We start from the raw sequence: 25,323 nt of genomic DNA, 5'->3' as shown, positions 1-25,323 counted from the left end.
TCCCCACCTACTGGACTTGTTTCAAACAACCAATTCAGATAATTATAACGTCGAAATGAAGTTCCCCCTTGGATCCTCGGATCATTGTCTGATTCAAGCCACTAGTTAAACAACTACCACACCCTCCTGCTCTGAACCTTTCCACGGTGACTAAATGGCACTACGACAAGGCAGATTGGGAGGGTCTCCAAAATGTTTTCATGTATGTTCCTTGAACCTCTTTTTTCTCCCAAGATGCAGACTCCACATTGAGCCACATACAGGATTTCATTAAAGTATGCATGGAAACATTCATTCCCCATCATAGTTACAGAAAAAGATGTAATTCACCTAAATGGTCTGACCAGAACTGTGCTTGAGTAACAGAACATAAAACAATAGCCTATAACACTTATACAAAGACCAAAACCAAAGAAGCCTTTAACTATTATAGAAATGGGCTATCAGAAACCATGCCAAAACTATTATCCATCTTTCTAAATCAAACTCTCTTCATAGACAAGCTAACAAACTACTAAACAACCCAAATGATAACAAAATATTCTGGTCTACCCTTAATTCTTTCAAATCTAACTTCACTACCTCCTCTTCCATTCCACCGTTACAGTCTCCCAATGGAAATCTAGTAAGTGACCCACGTGGAAAAGCCAACATTCTTCTCGACATTTTCTCAACAAACTCAACCCTAAATACAGAAAATCACAATATTCCTGTACTTGATTTTGATTCCCCTCAAATACCCCCTTTCAAGATTCACACCAGATACGTACAGGCTGTATTACAGAATCTCTCAATTGACAAAGATACTGGTCCAGATGAAATTCTTTCAGTAGAACTTAAAAATTGCTCCTCAGTGTTGGCTCCTGTATTGGCAAAATATTTCCGCTTATGCATCCGTACCTCAAGTTTTCCAGCCTCTTGGAAAGAAGCAAATATCCATCCTGTTCCTAAAAAGAGGGCAACTACTGATCCATCAAATTATAGATCAATCGCAATAACTTCCGTCCTCGGTAAAGTTTTTGAGACTCTAATAAATAAACACATAGTCAAGCATCTAGAAATCAATAAATTAATCAATGATCAGCAGTAATCGATTTAGACAAGGACGTTCAACTGTAGACATTCTTTGCTTTCTTACCCATCAGATTAACAAAGCAATAGACCAACACGGTGAAACACACACAGTGGTACTTGACATTTCAAAAGCATTTGACAGAATATGGCACCGGGCCATATTGTCTAAGATGTCACACTATGGCCTTGCATCACTGGTTCCTCTTATTTTCTCTTATCTTAATAATAGAACAATACGGGTCATGGTAGATGGAATTCATTCCCATTTTCATTCCATAAATGAGGGCGTACCTCAGGGATCAGTTTTGGCCCCAATCCTCTTTCTCATTCATGTAAATGACCTATATGTCACTTACAACCCAATACACTCTTATGCTGATGACTCGAGCCTTCATAGTTCTTTCACATTTAGTACCTCCTTTACACAATCTGATATTATAAATTCCCAAATAAACACAGCAATTTCTCTGAACCAGGACCTTTCTAAAATTAATCAATGGGGACAAACAAATCTGGTTTCCTTTAATGCTCAGAAAACTAAATACATTAATTTCTCCAACAGAAAGAATCCCTCAGACTCTCACATGTTTTTAAATGATGTCAGTATTCCCATATCCACTACAGTTGATATCCTAGGTGTTACTCTAAACCTCAACCTAAGCTGGACAGCTTATGTTAAATCCCTTGCTAAAAATGCTTCTAAAAAATTGGGACTTATGTACAAACTTCATGAATTCTTCACTGACGAGCAGATGGCAGCAATATACAAAAGTCATGTGCGTTCTCAGATCGAATACTGTTCGTCACTGTGGAGTGGATGTCAAGCGGTTGTACTGAGGCAGTTGGACAAAATTCAATATAAAGCCATTACATTAATCAATAATCCTGCCACTACGCAGCACCTTCCTCCATTATCAGTACGTAGAGATGTTGCTTCTTTAGCATTATTTTACCGATATTTTTATCGTAAGTGCTCTGACGAACTTGCTTCAGTTGTGCCTCCCCTTCACATTTTCTCCCGAAATATGCAGGTAGTTGGGAGCGCCCATGAATTCACACTCTCTCCCCCGCAATGCAGGACCTCTGCTTATTAAAATTCATTTATTCCCAGAACTACTTCTCTCTGGAATTCACTTCCTGGGAGTTGCTTCCCACAAACATTTAATCCACTTTTATTTAAATCCAGTTGTTTTTAATATTTTGTGAATGGAGGATGGCTTTACGCACATGGACTTATTTTTTTATTTCCTTTGTTTTTCCTTTCTCCATTCATTATCTATTAATAAAAAAAGTAAGAACAGACGCACAGTATTCTCTCTCTCTCTCTCTCTCTCTCTCCACCCAACCCTCGTCTAAACGTTGCCGGGTAGGTTTGTAACATTCGTGGCTGGCAATGTTACGTTGTATCCATGTTTACATGAATCAACATTCACGTGAGTTACTACTAGTGTTAATAATATACCATGACGAACAGTAATGTGCGTTAATGTGCTGCCAGCTAGCATATGAACGTGGAGAAGCAACGTGATATAAATTAAGGCATGAGTATGAAAAAAAGCTGAGCAAGTATATTTTTAATGCATTATGATAATATTTTCTTATTAACATCAAGTAAATACTATTCCCATTTCAAGTGCATGAAGCTATTTCAACCACATTTACGATAAGTTGCCACCTGGCGGTGCTCCAGGTTGTCAATCATATAAAAATGTTTTCTGTTTTTTTATATTTATATATAGACACGAAATGAGCTACGAATAATATATCCTATATATATATATAAGACTTTGCTTCAACGATTCGAGTCATCCTCTGGTATGGATCACACATACACACACACACACCGCTCGCTGGCGCAGTGGTAACGTTCTCGCTTGCGATCTGGTAGACGGGAGTCGCGCCTCGCTCAGGTTGCGAAAAGTTTCACTGACGGAGTGGGTGGTTACTGTCCCCCTTGAGCAAGGGGACGGGTGTGTGCGTGTGTGAAGGTCACAGCCTTACCCTTAGATCGGACTATATGAGCTCTCAGCTCCCTTCCGGGAGGGTAAAAAGCTGACGATCACGACCATCAAGTGATCCTGACCGACCCTGTGAATTACCTGTTGCATAGTTGCACACATACGCATACACACATACCTGTAACACAATGTCACTACATAGCCATTCGATATATGGATGAGGACTACAATACAGTCCTGTTATTTTCTGAATCAGGTACCACTTCCCCCATCATCGTATCCTTCATCCTAATCTACACTAATAATTACATCAGCATGTGTAAGTGTAATGACTGCACTGTGGTACTAAGTTACATTACAGTAAACGGTTAGACGTCTAGTCCCATGAGGAATAATTTTGTTTGTCCGCTGCAGTAATGCCTAGAGCAAAATAAGTCTTCTATGTCTCGCATATAAGTCTTAGATTCGCGAGTGGTAAATGCTAAGTTGTGTTCTGTAAGAACAGGCAGCATATAAAGGTCGTAACCCCCATACAATCTGCTAGCAATACACAACTTTATGGCCTTGTGACACTAACACTGGAAATTGCTGAGCGTATTTCACCTACCAGTTAAAAACACAGAGAACTCGTTTCTGTACCGTATGGTATCATGTTGTTCTCCTAATTTGCCATATATAGGTGTATTAAATATGTGCTCAAAGCGTGTTAGATGTTTCGTTCATGTTCTGGGATTTGTTGGTTCGCACCTCGGTGAAGTGGCAACAAAGGGTGCGGGAGTGGGGAGTTGACTGACAGACAGTAACGTATCATTAATGTGGGTGAAGTAGTTTCATAAACTTGAAATGTAAATGGTATTTACTTGATACTAATCAGTACCTTTCCACTGTCAATGCTGAGCTGTAACAAACGGCCAAACTAGAATATTTTGCTCGTCATGAAGAAGTGCTATAAAAGGGATGTAGTGCCATAAAGTCTTTATCTGCCAATGAGCTGCGTAACAAAATCTGCAAAAGGATAAAAATCTAGGTCACCTTGGGGTAAAAGAACTATAAGGTCTGCGGAAAGAGGTTCGATATTGTAAGCAAGGGCAGCTTCGCATCACAGCTTCCGTACTAACATAATTCAACAAATGGCACGTTATTATATCCTACTATGCAAAATATGCAATCTGTTTCAGTATTAAGATGATGCACTGAAGTCTAACATGCAAAAGAAATAGCTCAGGAAGAGGTGCAATCGTTCTTTCACCTTGACTTGGCCCAGATTTTCGTCCTCTTGCAGTTCATTTAACCTTCATCAGAGACAGAGAAAGACAGTTCAGCAACCGTGTCTCCTTTCTGTATAACTTCTTCGTTATTAGCATCATATTCTGAGGCAAGTGTTACTCCCCAGTCTTTATGATGCAGAGGTTGCATTTTTTGGCCAAGTTAAAGTGAAAGCAGTTAGTAATTGTCTTAATCGGATGAGATGACTACAGTAAGATTCTGGCGAATATATCCAAGTTGGCGACGTGGTAGCAGGCAGAAATAAGGTTAACTGTGTAACCACTGCTTTTGTTTTATAAACTTTAGAAGAGAGAGAGAGAGAGAGAGAGAGAAGATATTGTGTGTGTGTGTGTGTGTGTGTGCTTTCCCTCAACATATATAATTAATGGTTTATACCACCACTAACACGTACCGGTATTCCTCTACACGTAACTTGCCAGTACCTTCAACTGTTTTCCACAGCTTTCTGTGCTTTCAGTATTCCTTTACTCTCTACTGCTGCTAGGTACAGTTACGGAAATAAATACGGTCACATCTCATTACGATCCATAACGACGCAGTGATTTATGACTCTCAGAACCCAACGTTCCGAACAGCAACAAAGTCTTTAGAATATTAGATCAGAGTTTCCAACAGTTCGACTCAGCAACCATATTTTAATTTCTGTACATTTTGTTACTTTTTCTATCTCTACTCCCTCTCTTACTCTTAGTTACTTGTCCCTACTTCTGCACCATCTATTTCATAATTTCTAGTATTCTTCAGTACTTCTGTACCGCCTCTTAATTTCTGGTACTTTTCATTATTTCTTGTAAATTCTGATTGCTTCTTGTACTGTTCAGTATTCCCGAGGCCCCCGGTATTTTCATTTCTGGTACTTTCTATACCCCCAAGGTCTGTTATATTTCTGCTTACTAGCTCAATGGAGGAAGGAAGGAACGAATAATAAAGAATTAGAACAAATTAATTAAATGACTATGTCACTAAAGTAAAATGTAGCAGGAATAATAATTCAGTTAAATGCAAGATGTGAAGATCAGAAAGAATAATAATAATATTAGAAAGAGAAACGGTGAGAGACTCGCCAGGAAATTTGCATGTAGTGGGGGGCCATCGCAGTGAGGTAGTTAAGAACCCGACGGAGGTTGCCGGTCATAAATCTGGAGAACAACTTTTAATGTATATTATTTTTTAGACGATATCTCTTAGCATAGCAATAAAAAAACTTTATTCCTTAATTTTTACATCACCCATGTCTCTTTTATTTCTCTTGCTAATGTTCTTATTCTTCAGTGCGGATTAAGAAGTATTTCGATCTGGAGAAGTTACATAAATTCATCACTGGCCCAATGATTGCCACTAGATCCATCCCAAACTGAATAAAATCGTGTGAAGGTATTAAAATGTACCGAATATGGCGCCATTGGGCAGGAGGGGCAAATGGGAAAAAAGATTAATTTGTTTATCACACTGAAATGCTGTTATTCTGTAACTATTTTGTTCATGTAACGTGACCAAGCGCAGGATATAGGTTGGCCATTGAAATTTTCAGCCGTATTACCGAAGCCAAGAGTGCAAAGGAATAAAGAAGAGGTCTGTTTCTGAATCCTTTTTTAACCCACGACCCTTGATGGTTGTACAAGAAGGCCAGTACATTATTAAAAAAATAAAAAAAACTCAGTTACCTCTTAGTGACAAACCTATGCAACGGTGGTGTTCTAACCACCACAAAAATCACAAAAATATTCCTCAGAAAGAACTGCACAAACCGTGAAGTCCCCATCGCCCGTCTCTCATCCTGGCTTAAGGTTCCGAGTCCCGCTTAGCCTGTGTTATGTACTGGAGGCCGGTGTCGTGGGGGTAAGGTGGTGGCAGTCTTCCGCTGCACTTCCCGGGATTTAGCAGAATTTTCTACCTTTGCACCACCTAACTCATTTTTTTTTTTTTTTTAGTGTTTTCATTTTTTCTGTAACTGTCACACACTGAATAATTTCAGTCAGGACACCATGCGACGATTTTTTTCTGCCGATGTCTGTCCATGACAGAGAAGGGGTTAATATGACTGTGCTTGTTTGTTACAGTACCTGTTTCGCTGAGGTCGTGGTATTTTATTTATTTAATCGGCCAGCTTCATGGTGCACATACTGTTAGTTGTGTTTTTTTTTGGCCAGCGTCATGCTGCCTTTATTGTTAGTCACGTGTATTCTTTCTTGCATTCTTTTTGCCAGCTCCGTAAAGCCCTTATTAATAGTTGCATTTTCTTTTTGTCTTTTGGCCAGCTCAATGCTGACCTAATTGTTAGTCACGTTTTCTTGTTTAATTGTTGCAGCCACTTCAGCCCTTCAGAATTACCCGACTCTGACCAAACTTGGGCACAATGACCAGCATATGACCTAGTTGTGTCTGCAAGGTTTTGGCTGCCTGGCATTTACTCTTTGCCTAGCAACGGCAGCCTTTTTTGTGCTTTTTCACGTTTTGAGTGGTAGAAGCATTATAAGGGTGTAATCTTGAGATCATTCCCTATCGGATCTGTGCCATCCATTTTTCCCCTCCTCTAGTTTTCGAGTGGCAACTCTGCAATGATTGGCCTCAGTGTCCCTAGCAACCAGTAGTTGTTTTCAAAAATGTCCCCCTAGTTCTTGAGCAGTTCAATAGAACTGAACAAACGTTTTCATGCTTATAGACATTGACCAGTACTACAACTTTCTATCATACACCTATGAGCTACATTGGCCAGGTCAGGGGCCAAAGGTCATCAAATGTGAAAATGGTGAGAATAGCTAAAATCACAACAATATCTATCTATCTATCTATCTATAGCCCGACGCCCTAATCCAGCAAAGGGTGACCGCAGACAGATTTTTAAGTAAGGGTCATGATTTCTGGGTGGTATGTTGCACTCGAGTACCTCCATTCAGAAATGACATTTAGTGTCAAAACTCGCTTTCAGTCGTCTGCAACACAACCTAGACGTTGTAGATCTGATTGGCCTTTCTGCGAATTTCAGGTTCCTTAGCTCCATGGTAAGTCTATGCAATTGAATGAAACTTTGCGTGCTTATAGACGTTAATGAGTACTCCAGGTGTGCTTCGTACATGCATGACCTATTTCCACCAGGTCAGGAGTCAAAGGCCATCAAATGCAGAAAATATAAAAAATGTTAAAATTATGATCCTGCTCATGTGAAATGCTAAGGTTTCAAAGATTATTAAGCCAGGGACATGACTCGTGGGTCTAATGTTGTATTGGAGTACTCCCATATAGAAATAGTTTTTAGTGTCGAAACTCACTTCTGGTCGCTAACAAAGCATGGTCCGCTTAGAGCTAGCCATTGTTACCTACCGAATTGTCTTGTTAAATTGTAGCAGGCATTTCGACCCTTCATAATTAACTGATTCCAACCAAATTTTGATACAATGACCAGCCTAAGTCCTAGCTGTGTCTACAACGGAGGAAAATCGCATTTTTGTAGTTTTTACGTTTTCAGCTGTAAAATTACTAAAAAGGGGTAGAAATATCTGACTTCTTTAGGCGTAATCTTGAGGGCATTCCCTATTAGAAGTGTGCCATCTATTTTTCCCCTCTCTCCTCTAGTTCTCGAGTGGCAACCTTGCAAAGATTGGCCTCAGCCTACCTAGAAAGCAATACCAGGTTTTAAAAATGCCCCTCTAGTTCCCCAGCAGCTCAATGGAATTGAATGAAAATTTCCATGCTTATAGCCAATGACTAGTATTACAATTTTGTATGTACAACTATGTGCTACATTGGCCAGGTCAGGGGCCAAAGGTCAACAAATGAGAAAACAGTGAAAATAGCTATAATAACGACTGTGCTCACGTGAAATGCCAAGGCTGCAAAGATTAAGCCAGGGCCATGATTCTTGTCTGGAATGTTGCTCTGGAGTACCTCCACACAAAAATGATAGTATTGAAACTCGCTTCCAGTCACTGGCAGCGACACCTAGAAGTTTTAACTCTGATGGGCTATTCCACAAATTTTAACTTCCCTAGCTCTGCAACGAGTGGATGGAATCTAATGAAACTTTATATGTTTACAGACGTTAATGAGTACTACAAGTCTTCTACGTACATGCATGAACTATGTCCACCAGGTCAGGGGTCAAAAGTCATCAAGTGCAGAATATATGATAAGTGCTAAAATTACGACCTTCTATCTATCTATCTATTGCCAGACGCCTCAATCCCGTTTGAGGTGGCCACAAACAAATCGCCTCCAAGTCGCCCTGTCCCCCGCCATTTCACTCCCCTGCTCCCAACTCACACCCCCCTCTCTCATATACCTCTCCACCCCATCTCTCCATCTCATCCTCGGCCTCCCCCTCCCTCTTTCCCCCTCCACCTCACTCACATACACTCTCTTCGTCAGTCTTTGACCCTCCATCCTCTCCACATGGCCAAACCACCTCAGTGTGTTCCTCATAACGCTTCCTATCACATCCACATCAACACCACAACGCTCCTTTATATCCTCATTCGTCAGCCTGTCTCTCCATGTGACTCCACAGGCTCCTCTTAAATAACTCATTTCCACGGCTCTCACTCTTGACTTGTGTCCTGCCAACAACGTCCAAGCTTCACTTCCGTACGTTAGAGTTGGTATCACAATACTGTCATGTAGTAACTTTTTCACTTCCATGCTCACTTCCCTGTTTCTTATCACTGCTTTCAAAGAACCAGCAACCTTTCTTCCCTGCTGTACCCTTTCAAGCACTTCACCCTCCAAACCTCCATCCTTACTCATCACACTACCCAAGTACTTAAACGTACTCACATTTTCCGATTCCTCACCATCCAACCTCGCTGTACATTCACTGACTTCACCTCTCTCAAAGACCATCACTTTACTCTTCCCTACACTCACCTTTAGATTACGACCTTGCTCGTGCAAAATGCTAAGGCTTCAAAGATTATTAAGCCAAGGCCATGATTTTTGAGAAGAATGTTGCACTGGATTATCTCAATATAGAAATGACTTTTACTGTCGAAACTCACTTCCGGTCACTGATAAAGCTTGGTCCTCTTAGCACTGGCTGTTGTCGCCTACCAGCTTGTTTATTTATTTATCACTTATTTTGCTACCTCCAGTAACTCAGCACAACAAAGACTTTTTATACTGAAACAGTCTGATATTGGCCTACACTCATTTAATCCATTTCCAAAAATACTTCTCCCAAGAAATGAGTCAGGCTCATATATGCATGAAAAGACAGTAGGCTTATGGAACAGAGTTTATTGAAAGCTATCTCCCTCTCCTACATTAAAGCCTCTCTTCAGCTAAATAAAATCACTTGGTAGCAGCAACGATAACATAAAGACCGAATTGTAAAGGAAGATTTAGCCCCTTCAGTCCAGTGATGTCATTTTATTCTTATTTTTGCCACTACCTGGATACTTTATTCACTGTACTGGAGATGTTTGGTAGAGAAGGGGTTACACAAGGCTTACCTAACACCTTCAGTTCCAAAAGTATCTCTTGAGCTGTACAGAGTCATTGGGAATAGCAAGACTGGAAGAGAGAGCGAGTCAACGGATCGAAAGGTTTAGTTCATTGTAGAAGTCGTAGTTGTAGCCTTAAGATTATCACGAACGTAAACCCAGTAGTCTGCACACTTAAGATGCCCCATTTCTGCAGCCCACCATCGTCCTTTCGAGAGATAGGGAAGTGGTTTAAGGATGTTTGTATACTCAGTCAGTTGAGCCACCTGGTTTTATTGGTGCAGCCACATGAAGGCGTCCCTCTCCTGCACTATTCTTAAAACCATTCCTTATACATTTTTTAAACCATTGTACTGCCATCCCTACTAATAAAACCAACAAAAGTTAGGAATCATATTGGTGACTGGTTGTTAAATACCCACTAATAACTGATAGGACAGTTTAACCCATAAATTGTAATGTTTTGCTGTGTAACATGCTGAGTTACAAGGGAGAAGACTGTAACACCAGATGAACTGAGCGGTACTCCCGAAGTAGATGGCAACCTGGTGACAGGGAGAGCTGGAGCTCCCGTTTCCCCAGCCCTCCGGACCTGCTCCAGACCATCACCCTCTGCTGATCATTTTCAGAGTCTTAAGTAACATAGAAAGTAGGCCAGCATATTCTCAAAAACATCTTCTTCCAACTGTCTACAACACTCTATACGCACATGAGACTTAGCACTTTCTATTCTAACCTCCCCCCCATCCTCCTTAACGACTGCCACTGCAATATTAAGAGTAAATGCAGTGGTACTTTGGATTGCCACACCAGCAGGGTAGGGCTGGTGGCACAATGCTCTCCTGGTCGTCATTTAGCAACTGTGCCAGCAGTGGTTGTTGCTACCAGAAATCATGTTCGATGGCGGAAATGTGCGGATTCGTCCACATATTTTTTCAGTATCCGTGAAGCTAGCAGGGGAGTGAAAGATAAAAATGGTAGATTACTACTGGAGAAGGGAGAAAAGGTGAGCAGATGGAGTGAACACTTTAAGGAATTGTTGAACACAAAGGATGGAAGGAATGCAAGTATAAGTGGCTGGGGAATGACTGGGAGAAGGAGGGAGGTGAGAAGACAGGAAGAAATCAGTAGGATAGAAGTTGTGGAAGCAATGAAGAAAGTCTAATTGGTGAAAGCCCCAGGAATTGATGGAGTGTGTGGTGAAATGTTGAAGCATGGGGGAAAGATAGTAGCAGAATGGATGCGGATGATGTGCAGATTGGCCTGGGAGGAAAGTAGAGTCCCGGAGGATTGGAAGTCAGGTATAATTATTCCCTTGTACAAAGGAAAAGGGGAAAAAGAAGTGTGTGGTAATCATAGGGACATTTGTCTTCTTAGTGTAATAGTAAAAGTGTATGGTAGGATACTTATTGACAGAGTTAGGGAAAGAACAGAGGAATTAGTTGGAGAAGAACAGGGAGGCTTTAGGAGGGGGAGAGGTTGTGTAGATCAGGTATTCATTCTTAGATCTTTAGTGGAAAAGTTCCTAGAGAAGGGAAAGAAGTAGTATGCAGCTTTCATGGATTTGGAGAAAGCATATGATAGGGTGGATAGACAAGGTTTGTGGAAAGTATTAAGAATATATGAAGTAGATGGGAAGTTGTTGAATGCTGTGAAGAGTATGTATGATGGTGCTAAGGCTGCAGTGTGTGTGGATGGTGAACTGAGTGAATATTTCTCTTTGAAGGTTGGGTTGATACAGAGATGTGTCATGTCTCCGTGGTTGTTCAATCTGTACATGGATGGGGTAATAAAAGACGTACAAGGCAGGGCAGTGGATGTTGGAGTGGCCCTGGTGAGAGAGGGTAGTGTTTGGAAACTCCCTGTACTGTTGTTTGCAGATAATACTGTGTTGTTGAGTGAAGATGAAGGGGAGCTGCAAGGCTTGGTGGATGAGTTTGGGAGAGTATGTAAGAAACGGAATCTAAAGGTGAATGCAGGGAAGAGTTAAGTGATGGTCTTTGAGAGAGGTGAAGTCAGTGAATGAACAGTGAAATTGGATGGTGAGGAAATGGAAAATGTGAGTACGTTTCAGTACTTGGGTAGTGTGATGAGTAAGGATGGAAGTTTGGAGGGTGAAGTGCTTGAAAGGGTACAACAAGGAAGAAAGGTTGCTGCTTCCTTGATAGCAGTGATAAGAAACAGGGAAATGAGCATGGAAGTGAAAAAGTTATTACATAACAGTAACCTTATCTTCACTACTAAAATTAGCGTGTTGGATGATTTAAACATCCATAATGTAGAATGGTTATTGCATTCTGGCGGGACTGATGTTACTGACTGTGAGCTGTTTTCAGAATCGTTTAATCTAAGGCACCAGTCACACTGCAGGTACGACTTATCGCAAACCACCCGTGACCTGGAAGTCGTGGGTGGTTTTGGTGAGGATTATGACCGGTCTTCATATGTCTTGGTCTAGCTGCAAGCCACCATGGCGGCCAAAAAATCGTCACAAGGTTTTTCGTGCTGCATGAAAAACCTCCCTGCGACCACCAAGGTCATGGCATGGAAGCTGCCCGGTGGGCGGCTGGACTGCGTCTGGCTGGCTTATGAACTGTGACTGGTTGGTGAAACCTGATTTTTAAGCGGTGTTTACCATCTTGACGGAGGCCTGTCGCCAGCCTCTCTGTGTGGTGGCTGTCCGCACTCCGTCAAGGCGATGACTGGACTGCGGCAGCCGCCGTCCACAAGCCTCCTGTCCAGGGTGGTGGTTGAAGTCCAGCTGCCATCCAGCCGGTGATTGGTCGAGCGACAGGTGGTGGGCTGGACAGAGACCAGCTGCTGGCCAATCCGCAGCCAGTATCTGTCTAGTGGCGGCCTAGACCACGTACCACTGGCTGCTGTCGGCGGCTGGATGGAGTCCAGCCTGCCACCGCTTGGCAGTGATTGGCTGCCGATGCCCTGCGACCAGTATAAAAGGTCGCCATCTTGGACATCAGGCACCACTCGCCTACCCAGCCTTGCACAGTAGACACCTCCAGCAGCAGCAGCAGCAGTCACAATGAAGAGGCCCAGGGAGCAGCAGCAGCAGCAGGAGCAGCAGGAGCAGCTGCAGCACCAGCAGGAGGAGAAGGCTGCCGTTGATGACCCTGGTCTCCCCGAGTCTGAGGACATGGAGGAGAAGGAGGATGTACCCATTGGCTCCCAACGTAACGACAGTGATGATGGAGAGGACGACAAAACCCCTGGCAGTAGGAAACCCAGCAAGCTGTCACGGGTGGAGTTTATGATGGCCCAGGAGGAGGAACTGATCCAGTGGTTCCAGGACCATCCCATGTTTTATGATCAGTCCCACCCAAACTTCAAGGATCGGGCCAAGAAGGATCGCCTGCTGGAGAGGAAGGGAGCGGAAATGAAGGTGACGTAGCTGCAGGTGATCACATGGTTTAAGTCCATGCAAACCATATATGGCAAGCTCAAGAGGAAGAAGTCTGGGCAGGCGGCAAAGACCCTCACAATGCTGCAGAGGTGGACGATGACAAGCTTCGCATTCCTTGAAGGCCACCTCTCCATCAGGACTGGGAGCTGCCGCCTGGGAGGGGCAACAACTGGTACAATGGAGGAGGCCCTGCTGGTGGAGGAGGAGGATGAGAGCAACAACGGCGTCACCCAGCGGCCCCCCAGCGAGGCTTCCAACAGCAGTTGACGCCCAAAGCCTGAGGGTGTTGGCAGGCAAGTGAATGAGGCAATTCTCCAGGTGACCTCAAAGCTGTCGGAGGGAAGTGCCATGGTCAACACAAATCAGAGTGCTCTGAATGTCAGCCATGACTCCCGGGCAGCTATTGGCCACTGGATGAGCTGTGAAGCTCGGGGGCTGTCAGAACGTCAGTGGAGGCTCTTCATTCTGGACATGATGATGTGCCTCCACCGACATTACGAGGCTGACAGCCAGCATCATCCTCCCCCAGGCCCGCACCACCAACAACAACAGTAAGAGCCAAGTACAAGCTGGTACCCGCCCCCGCCTCCGCAGCCATCTACGTCCTACCAACCTTCTACTTACCACCCACCGACAACTGGACAGCAGCCACTAACACCGCAACCATCGTGGACTTCAACTCCCTTCAGGGGGCTGAACTTCTCTGGCCTGTCAGGCATTCTGGCAGACCAGTTCCAGCAGCAACAACAACCAGAGCAGGCCAGGAAGACGTCCAACGACGGCCAGACCCTCGCCAACTTCCCCAGCAGGCAGTGATTTTGATTATGTCTAACCTTGTTTTCTGCTGTGCTTGTTTTATTTATGTCTGCTTGTTTTGTTTGAGTAAACCATTAAAACAATTAAAGTGTTTCACTATCCCTTAAACCCAAACTACCTTAATATACAGGTCTCCCTCGTTTTATGCTGTATCGTTTTACGATATTTAGCATTTATGATCCTTCTTCTTTAGTACCAAGTGTTCATTTTACGATTGAGCTCCCTCACATTTACGATTGGGCATGTGGAAATCCCGCGAGGCCAGGAGGAGGCTGGCAAAGCAAACAACAATTTCCAGCTTCTTCAAACCCACTGCTAGTCCATCTGCCTCTGCTACCACTGAGTCATCCAGCCCTGCCACCCAAACCTCCACCACCTCTCATTCTCCTGAGTCATCCACCCCTGCCTCCTCCCTCTCCACCTCTTGTGTTGACATGTGATGGGCTTTGGCCCAGGATGACTCCTAGCCTCGGAGGAGACATTAAGGCATTATGTCCTCCAGCCTCGGGGGGGACCGACTAAGGGTGGACGGAGCTACAGTACAGTAGGAGGGTACATAGCAGTACAGTACAGTACAGCTGTATTTCATGTTGTTTTTGCTATTTCATGTCTTTATGTTTGCAAATATACATACATATGCGATTCAGATGCACTACAGTACATAAAACATCATCATTATTATTGCATATTAGATCACTTGTATGGGTCTTTGGTTCCTTATACACGAGTCCAGGAATGCATCCCTATTTTTCCCATTAAACCTTAATTTTGCTTTACGATATTTCGGTTTACGATTGCCTTTCTAGGAAAGCATACCAATCATACCATGAGGGAGACCTGTATAGTTAAAATTTCTGTGTGCAGTATTGAAATCATTACTCTAGAAAAATAACTCAAAAAATATATATATATAACAACAGGTGCAATGAAAAAAATATTAAAACATAAAATAATTTATTATATTCAAACATTTGATTTAGATTCTAAAGTAGGGTTGATAATGGCTGAAATAGTATATTGACCACTACTACTACTACTACTAGTACTACTACTGTTACTACTGCTACTACTGCTACTACTACTACTACTACTACTACTACCACTACTACTACTACTACCACCACTACTATAACTGATACTACTACTGCTAATACTACTACTACAGCACATCCTAGCTGCCGACCACTGTGGTTGCTGTCTGCGGCCAGGCGGAGTCTGGTGGCAGTCCATCGCCATCTTGTTGAGGCCCATTCCTACTGATCAGAAGCCATCTAGCCAGTGCTCGACTGGATGGCGACCGGTGGGCTACTGGTGGTCGACTGGTTGGCAACTGGTTGCAGGCCGGTCGCTACTTGAGGTCACGGTCTAAACTGCGACAGGATGCGGACTGGCCACCAGTAGCCAATCGGTGGCATGGCTTCTCGGAGACCTCCGTGGTCTGCGACTGGTTTCGCAATTTTCAGGTTTGCGACATTTCATACCTGCAGTGTGACTGGGGCATAATGAAGCTGGTAAAACAACCAACCAGAACATCAGATATTCGTGACCAGAGAGCCTGTCCCTTGGACCTATTCCTAACGAACAACTCAGGTCAGTACAGGATAAAGGAACTGTCACCACTTGGATCCTCCTGCTACAATCTCATCAAAGCCTTATTTGTCAGTTGACTCAAACCTTCCCGTTCTGAAACAGTCAGGATGGCCAGATGGCACTTTGTTAGGGTAGACTAGAATGTATTTAGAAATTACCTTGCTGATATTCCACGGTAGTCTTTCTTATTCACTGACAAATTCTGCCCAATCCCTCATTAATGACTTAATGCAGGTTGGTATGGAATTGGTCACACCTCGTCAATACTTAACTAAAAGATCGGATTCCCAAAATTGGTTCGACAGCAACTGTGTCAGAATAACAACCTAGGTCTTTAGGATATAACTCTTACCTAAAATAAAGAAGTTACCTAATGCCTCAGTCAGTTTAAACTTGCGAGAAACCATGCAAAAGCAGATATGAATCTCATCAAGTCAATCTTTGTTACAGCCAAACGTCCGTAATTAATAAATGATCCTAATGATACTAGAATATTCAGGCTAACTTTCAGTTCTTTCAACAGTAACTTTAGCAAATCATCACCCATTCCTCCACTAAAATCTACAGACGGAAATATTGTAAACGACCCATGTGGAAAACTAGCATTCTCACCAATACGTTTGCCAGCAGTTCTGCTTTAAAGGAAGTCGTCAGAACGCTCCTGTACTAGAACCTGATTCTCTCGAAATTGCGTCACTGATGATACAGACTGGATACAGTAAACCTGTCCTAAACAGTTTACCAACCAACAAAGCCCCAGGTCCATATGGCATTCCAATCATTTTGAAAATGTATTCCACCAAACTAGCTCGTGTTGTAGTAGAATTATTGAGACTATAAATGCTTACGGTATTTTTCCATTCCCTAATTCTTGGAAAGAAGCGAACATCCACCCAATTCTAAGGAAAGGAAGTTCGTCTGACCCCTCTGATTACAGATCAATAACTATCACAACTTCTCTTGGTAAAGTATTTGAGACTGTCATTAATAAGTAGAGTGCTGAACCTCTTGTATTCAACGACTTAGTTAGTGAGAGAGAGTATGGTCTTCTCCACAAAAGACTCATTGTTGATATACTGTACTCACTATCTTTGCTCATCGCATCCATCACTTAGCTGACCTACTGACAAGTACTGCCTACTTCTATATCATCTTCAGTGCAACCAATATTCCTGTCTCTGAAAGTATTGAAATTCTCTAAGCCTCGCTTAGCCACTGCCAAAGTTGGACCTCTCATGTTAGTTCACTTGCTATTACCGCTCCAAAGAAACTTGAATTACTGTGCAGAATCCATAACTTCTTCACTGACGAGCTGTTGACTGTAATTTACATAAGTTGTGTGCTTTCTCAGCTCGAATATTGTTCACCCATGTGAAATGGACATGGAAAGCTTGAACTAAAACAGCTGGACATAATTCAGAACAAATCTGTAAAACCAACCATACCATCATCCAATCCTATGTCGCCCCATAAGGAGCGTAGGAATCCGGGGCTTGGCAAGTTGGTCCTGACATTTAAGATGAGAGTGACCAGCCTCACTCATCCCTGAGTGGCATTACGTGAGCAATAAACCCCAACCATCCTTTGGATATAAACCTACACAGGCTCAATCCGACTGGAGCGCCTTTGTGGTAGGTCTCTATATTATAATTGCGAATCATAATAGATAGATAGATAAATAGATAGATAGAGAGACAGATAGAAGCAGGAAGTCAAATGATGAGAAGGTGTTGTGTCTGCGAGAATCGAGCAATGCTAAACATGCTTACACTGAGGAAAGCTGACGACAGCGGCCAGTAAGGAGATGATGCAGTTAGCTGTCAGCAGTCCTCTCGTGAACAAAGACCCACGAGGAACACATGTGACACACCCCTGCTACACCAGAATTTAGGAAAGAGAGCTCAGACGGAGATTAGCCACCGAACAGGCTAGGTAGAAGGAGACAAACGACCCTAGAGAGAGGTCGAGACGGAGATTAGCCTTAGACAGAGAGAGAGAGAGAGAGATAGCGAGACAGGGAGGTAGCTACCCGGGACTTATACTCTTTCCATGTGAGAAACCTGTTTAATATTTCTATGACAAATAAAAATAGTCCCATACTATTCTTTACCTCTCCCGTCACTACATGACATCTGGTGGGGAAACTACTACAAGATATAAAAGCCGCTCGACCACAAGTCTAAAATATACGCCTCTACAAGCAAATACAAAGTCGCTGCTTTATGACATTTAGTCTTTATGACATTTGGTAGCAGCGAACGTATACGAACCTCGTCTACGAATCAACATTAAATTCCTACAAAATATCAAGATTGAAAACAACCAACAATATCAGCTCCTGACAGTATTCTCTCCATCCTGCCCCCTCCGTCTCCCAGATCATTACGCTGATGCAGAGGTCAAGAGATCACTCGACGCCTTGCAAGTAGCTTAACGACAAACCAGCAAATCTGCGGACATCGTCTCCGAATTAAAAGCAAATTTCTACAAAAGCAACCGGGACTACAAGATTAGCTTCAGTTCTACATTGAATCCTACAAAATACAGCCTACAGTGCAAATAGTCTTCATCCTACAACGAGTAAATCACTAGAGAAAAGGACCAAGAATACATCAAGAAAGAAAGGAAACAAACAAACAAACAAACGAAGAGTGAGAGACGACTCACAACTCATAACCACCATACCTCACCCTCCTCTCTCTGCTACATCCACCCAACCCCCACCGCTTACGCAGATGTGAAGAGGTCAGGACGACGAAGCAAACACCAAGTCCATATTCACAACTCGTCTTACTCACTCGTCTTCACTCAAGTTACTCATCGCTACTCATTCACTCACCACAGCTACAAGTGTGGGAAGCCGACGTCACCATGTGCTGAGACGACAGCACGCCAATCAACCCGCGAAGGACAACGCTATCACCACGTGCAACACCACTCACACCATTCTCACCACGGTAAAAAATTAGTGAGTTACATAGTTACTTCATTTATACAATACACAGTGATAGACAATAAGCTTCTGCACAAACATAAAAAACGTGCTGTATAGTTACAGTTTAAATACACATACTTACTTCAATTATCTGCATAACTCAAATACTAAATAATCACCAACAATAAATATTCTACACTGTATATATTCATTCATTTCTTATAACATTTCTTTTCTACCAACGAGTGTTACCATTTATACCTACATAAAATACGTGTTTCATATATACAACTATACATTAGTACATCTACAAGTGATAAAGAAAATATACCATCACAGTTACTCAGTGAGCGATTAAAAGAACTGCATTAAGCATTTATTAATTCAAGCTACCTAGTGGAAACATATAAATTAAGTTACAAGGTAAACTAGAGAAAAAAAAAATGGCCAACACAAATGCCGTTAGCAAGAGTGAACATCTTCAACACAATCGTGAAGACAATGATTTCCACACAGTGCTGACACACATATTACCCACGATAGGAACAGGTGAACAACAAGTCAGTGTGTATAGTTAATACTGTATATAGTGTATATATTTTTTATATAAAATAACAAAATATGGGACTATATAATATCATTTTATAGTATCTGTGCAATATAAACTAAACTTTGAAAAAGTATCCCAAGGAAATTAGCCAGTAATTATGTAACCATGAACAACATGGAAAAAAGCGTACACAAGCAAAGAGAAACAAACTATAGAAAATCAATACATACAAAACAAAACAAAACAAAAAAAAGAAAAGAAAGGAAAGAAAGAAAGAAGAGTGAGAAGGAAAAAAGAGAAATAAAGTAAGATCACATAACAAACAAATGAAAATAAGTGTAAGTGTTACTATATATGCCAAAATACCACATAAACTACAAACAAAAAAGCAAATTGTTGTCTCCACAAACAAGTGGCATGACACGTCATCACTATCATCGACCGCAGCATATGTTAGGACTGCAGTTATTACAATTTTGTTACTCCATATTATAATTATGTAACTACAAACAATATGTACCAATTTATGTGACAGTTGCATTAACAAGATGTAACTCTTATGTAACTTTAACTACAATTATGTAACTACAAACGATATGTAACAATTATGTAACGACAAACGATTGCATTATGTTACACTAACTACAATTATGTACCTACGAACGATATGTAACAATTATGTAACGACAAACGATTGCATTATGTTACACTAACTACAATTATGTACCTACAAACGATATGTAACAATTATGTACCGACAAACGATTGCATTATGTTACACTTTGCCAATTATGTAACAGTTGCATTAACAAGATGTAACTTTTATGTAACTTTAACTACAATTATAAGGCCAAGACATTTATGTAATAGTTGCATTAACAAAATGTAACTACAATTATAAGACCAACACAGTTATGTAGTACCACAATGTTAGTACAATATTATAAGTCATACAATTATAGCACAATTCTGTATTACCAGTATCATCATACAAGTTAGGTGAAATATTAGACATTACTAAAGTGATAACTCAAATATGTAATGTATAACTTAGCAGTATTACCATTGCACAATTATATGCGTACGTCTGTTGTACATGCACGTCTTACAAGTGTTATACAACAACCATTGCATTTATTCAAATATGTATACAACTTGTTTAAATGTAATATTACTGAATAATCACTATTTACTATGAATGATATATGTATACAATATTCATACAATTATGTTACTTTACAATATTATGTATTTCACTTAATTAGCTTATAAGTTCATTATAATGTATATATAATATGTATTAATATGTTATGACTATTAAATGTCGATGGTACGCCATTTTTGCGCGGCCGAGCAATGTGGTAGGTCTCCATATTATAATTGCAAATCATAATAGATAGATAGATAAATAGATAGATAGAGAGACAGATAGAAGCAGGAAGTCAAATGATGAGAAGGTGTTGTGTCTGCGAGAATCGAGCAATGCTAAACATGCTTACACTGAGGAAAGCTGACGACAGCGGCCAGTAAGGAGATGATGCAGTTAGCTGTCAGCAGTCCTCTCGTGAACAAAGACCCACGAGGAACACATGTGACACACCCCTGCTACACCAGAATTTAGGAAAGAGAGCTCAGACGGAGATTAGCCACCGAACAGGCTAGGTAGAAGGAGACAAACGACCCTAGAGAGAGGTCGAGACGGAGATTAGCCTTAGACAGAGAGAGAGAGAGAGAGAGAGATAGCGAGACAGGGAGGTAGCTACCCGGGACTTATACTCTTTCCATGTGAGAAACCTGTTTAATATTTCTAAGACAAATAAAAATAGTCCCATACTATTCTTTACCTCTCCCGTCACTACATGACATCTGGTGGGGAAACTACTACAAGATATAAAAGCCGCTCGACCACAAGTCTAAAATATACGCCTCTACAAGCAAATACAAAGTCGCTGCTTTATGACATTTAGTCTTTATGACATTTGGTAGCAGCGAACGTATACGAACCTCGTCTACGAATCAACATTAAATTCCTACAAAATATCAAGATTGAAAACAACCAACAATATCAGCTCCTGACAGTATTCTCTCCATCCTGCCCTCTCCGTCTCCCAGATCATTACGCTGATGCAGAGGTCAAGAGATCACCGACGCCTTGCAAGTAGCTTAACGACAAACCAGCAAATCTGCGGACATCGTCTCCGAATTAAAAGCAAATTTCTACAAAAGCAACCGGGACTACAAGATTAGCTTCAGTTCTACATTGAATCCTACAAAATACAGCCTACAGTGCAAATAGTCTTCATCCTACAACGAGTAAATCACTAGAGAAAAGGACCAAGAATACATCAAGAAAGAAAGGAAACAAACAAACAAACAAACGAAGAGTGAGAGACGACTCACAACTCATAACCACCATACCTCACCCTCCTCTCTCTGCTACATCCACCCAACCCCCACCGCTTACGCAGATGTGAAGAGGTCAGGACGACGAAGCAAACACCAAGTCCATATTCACAACTCGTCTTACTCACTCGTCTTCACTCAAGTTACTCATCGCTACTCATTCACTCACCACAGCTACAAGTGTGGGAAGCCGACGTCACCATGTGCTGAGACGACAGCACGCCAATCAACCCGCGAAGGACAACGCTATCACCACGTGCAACACCACTCACACCATTCTCACCACGGTAAAAAATTAGTGAGTTACATAGTTACTTCATTTATACAATACACAGTGATAGACAATAAGCTTCTGCACAAACATAAAAAACGTGCTGTATAGTTACAGTTTAAATACACATACTTACTTCAATTATCTGCATAACTCAAATACTAAATAATCACCAACAATAAATATTCTACACTGTATATATTCATTCATTTATTATAACATTTCTTTTCTACCAACGAGTGTTACCATTTATACCTACATAAAATACGTGTTTCATATATACAACTATACATTAGTACATCTACAAGTGATAAAGAAAATATACCATCACAGTTACTCAGTGAGCGATTAAAAGAACTGCATTAAGCATTTATTAATTCAAGCTACCTAGTGGAAACATATAAATTAAGTTACAAGGTAAACTAGAGAAAAAAAAAAAAATGGCCAACACAAATGCCGTTAGCAAGAGTGAACATCTTCAACACAATCGTGAAGACAATGATTTCCACACAGTGCTGACACACATATTACCCACGATAGGAACAGGTGAACAACAAGTCAGTGTGTATAGTTAATACTGTATATAGTGTATATATTTTTTATATAAAATAACAAAATATGGGACTATATAATATCATTTTATAGTATCTGTGCAATATAAACTAAACTTTGAAAAACTATCCCAAGGAAATTAGCCAGTAATTATGTAACCATGAACAACATGGAAAAAAGCGTACACAAGCAAAGAGAAACAAACTATAGAAAATCAATACATACAAAACAAAACAAAACAAAAAAAAGAAAAGAAAGGAAAGAAAGAAAGAAGAGTGAGAAGGAAAAAAGAGAAATAAAGTAAGATCACATAACAAACAAATGAAAATAAGTGTAAGTGTTACTATATATGCCAAAATACCACATAACTACAAACAAAAAAGCAAATTGTTGTCTCCACAAACAAGTGGCATGACACGTCATCACTATCATCGACCGCAGCATATGTTAGGACTGCAGTTATTACAATTTTGTTACTCCATATTATAATTATGTAACTACAAACAATATGTACCAATTTATGTGACAGTTGCATTAACAAGATGTAACTCTTATGTAACTTTAACTACAATTATGTAACTACAAACGATATGTAACAATTATGTAACGACAAACGATTGCATTATGTTACACTAACTACAATTATGTACCTACGAACGATATGTAACAATTATGTAACGACAAACGATTGCATTATGTTACACTAACTACAATTATGTACCTACAAACGATATGTAACAATTATGTACCGACAAACGATTGCATTATGTTACACTTTGCCAATTATGTAACAGTTGCATTAACAAGATGTAACTTTTATGTAACTTTAACTACAATTATAAGGCCAAGACATTTATGTAATAGTTGCATTAACAAAATGTAACTACAATTATAAGACCAACACAGTTATGTAGTACCACAATGTTAGTACAATATTATAAGTCATACAATTATAGCACAATTCTGTATTACCAGTATCATCATACAAGTTAGGTGAAATATTAGACATTACTAAAGTGATAACTCAAATATGTAATGTATAACTTAGCAGTATTACCATTGCACAATTATATGCGTACGTCTGTTGTACATGCACGTCTTACAAGTGTTATACAACAACCATTGCATTTATTCAAATATGTATACAACTTGTTTAAATGTAATATTACTGAATAATCACTATTTACTATGAATGATATATGTATACAATATTCATACAATTATGTTACTTTACAATATTATGTATTTCACTTAATTAGCTTATAAGTTCATTATAATGTATATATAATATGTATTAATATGTTATGACTATTAAATGTCGATGGTACGCCATTTTTGCGCGGCCGAGCAATGTAGGTCTCCATATTATAATTGCAAATCATAATAGATAGATAGATAAATAGATAGATAGAGAGACAGATAGAAGCAGGAAGTCAAATGATGAGAAGGTGTTGTGTCTGCGAGAATCGAGCAATGCTAAACATGCTTACACTGAGGAAAGCTGACGACAGCGGCCAGTAAGGAGATGATGCAGTTAGCTGTCAGCAGTCCTCTCGTGAACAAAGACCCACGAGGAACACATGTGACACACCCCTGCTACACCAGAATTTAGGAAAGAGAGCTCAGACGGAGATTAGCCACCGAACAGGCTAGGTAGAAGGAGACAAACGACCCTAGAGAGAGGTCGAGACGGAGATTAGCCTTAGACAGAGAGAGAGAGAGAGAGAGATAGCGAGACAGGGAGGTAGCTACCCGGGACTTATACTCTTTCCATGTGAGAAACCTGTTTAATATTTCTAAGACAAATAAAAATAGTCCCATACTATTCTTTACCTCTCCCGTCACTACATGACATCTGGTGGGGAAACTACTACAAGATATAAAAGCCGCTCGACCACAAGTCTAAAATATACGCCTCTACAAGCAAATACAAAGTCGCTGCTTTATGATACAAAGTCTTTATGACACCTTAATTACCCACTAAATCACCAGGCGCCATAATATGGTTATATGGTTACCACCCAGCATGGTAAATGGTTTCCTGGTGTACAGGAAACTAATTGGCTTGTCACCTAGTGTAGAGTTACCCACAGGCAGAAGGAAAAGGAAAGAATGAAGGAAAGAAAGACAGAAACTACTAATAACCCTACAACTACACTGATCCCATGGTTATCTCGCATAACTGATATCGAACATGTTGTGATAACAACTGCACGATAACATATTCACAGAACCTATGGGATTTATCTTAATATTATTGGTACCTAGTACCCAAATGCAAGCCCAGATTCTCCCTTTTATGACATTTTAGTCCAACTAAAAACATATATTATGTTATGATAAGTACCAGAAACACACACGGACAAAGTTAGGTTAAGAAAAATTAATGACAATAGTAAATACAATTTTTCAAAAATGACAACGCAATTGCCAGGGTCCTATGCCGCCAGAAGTGATGACAAGAGCACAGTAAGAAAGAATATTTCATCTGTTACTGAGTACACATACATCTCATCCAACCGCCGACCAGGGACTAGCCTTGCACCTAACTGTAGACTCGTTGAGGTAAATGTACGGTTTAGTTTAGGCAACACCAAGATCATACCAGTCCACTTTTTTTTTTTTTTTTCTTAAAGTTTGCATCCCATATTTTTCTTGTTATTATCATTACGGTGTTGAACGATTCCCACAATGGTGGTACCCTATGTTAACAACCCTCAACAACGGCAAAGAGACGGACGCCATCTTGTGGTGTAAGGTTGACAGACGGACGCCATTTTAGAATGCTATTTCTGGTACGAAGTTACCCTAATCAGTCCGGATTTATCCAAACTTAACGTAAATTTTCGTAACAACTCAGCCTACCGTATTCACTGCCATATACTGCGCACTTTTTTTTTCATTTTAAAAAAAATCGATAAAATGCATAGCTTTGGATAGGCCTTCAAGTTGAGCTGAGTGGTACGAAGACCACCAATGGTCAAAAGCAAATCAGTCGACGGTCCTACTATTCATTGATAAAAATGTGAAAGCT

This window comes from Coenobita brevimanus, chromosome 88 (assembly GCF_032717465.1).
Source record: "Coenobita brevimanus isolate Jiangsu-jjx chromosome 88, ASM3271746v2, whole genome shotgun sequence".
NCBI classification, from domain to species: domain Eukaryota; kingdom Metazoa; phylum Arthropoda; class Malacostraca; order Decapoda; family Coenobitidae; genus Coenobita; species Coenobita brevimanus.
This window is presented reverse-complemented; position numbering follows the sequence as displayed.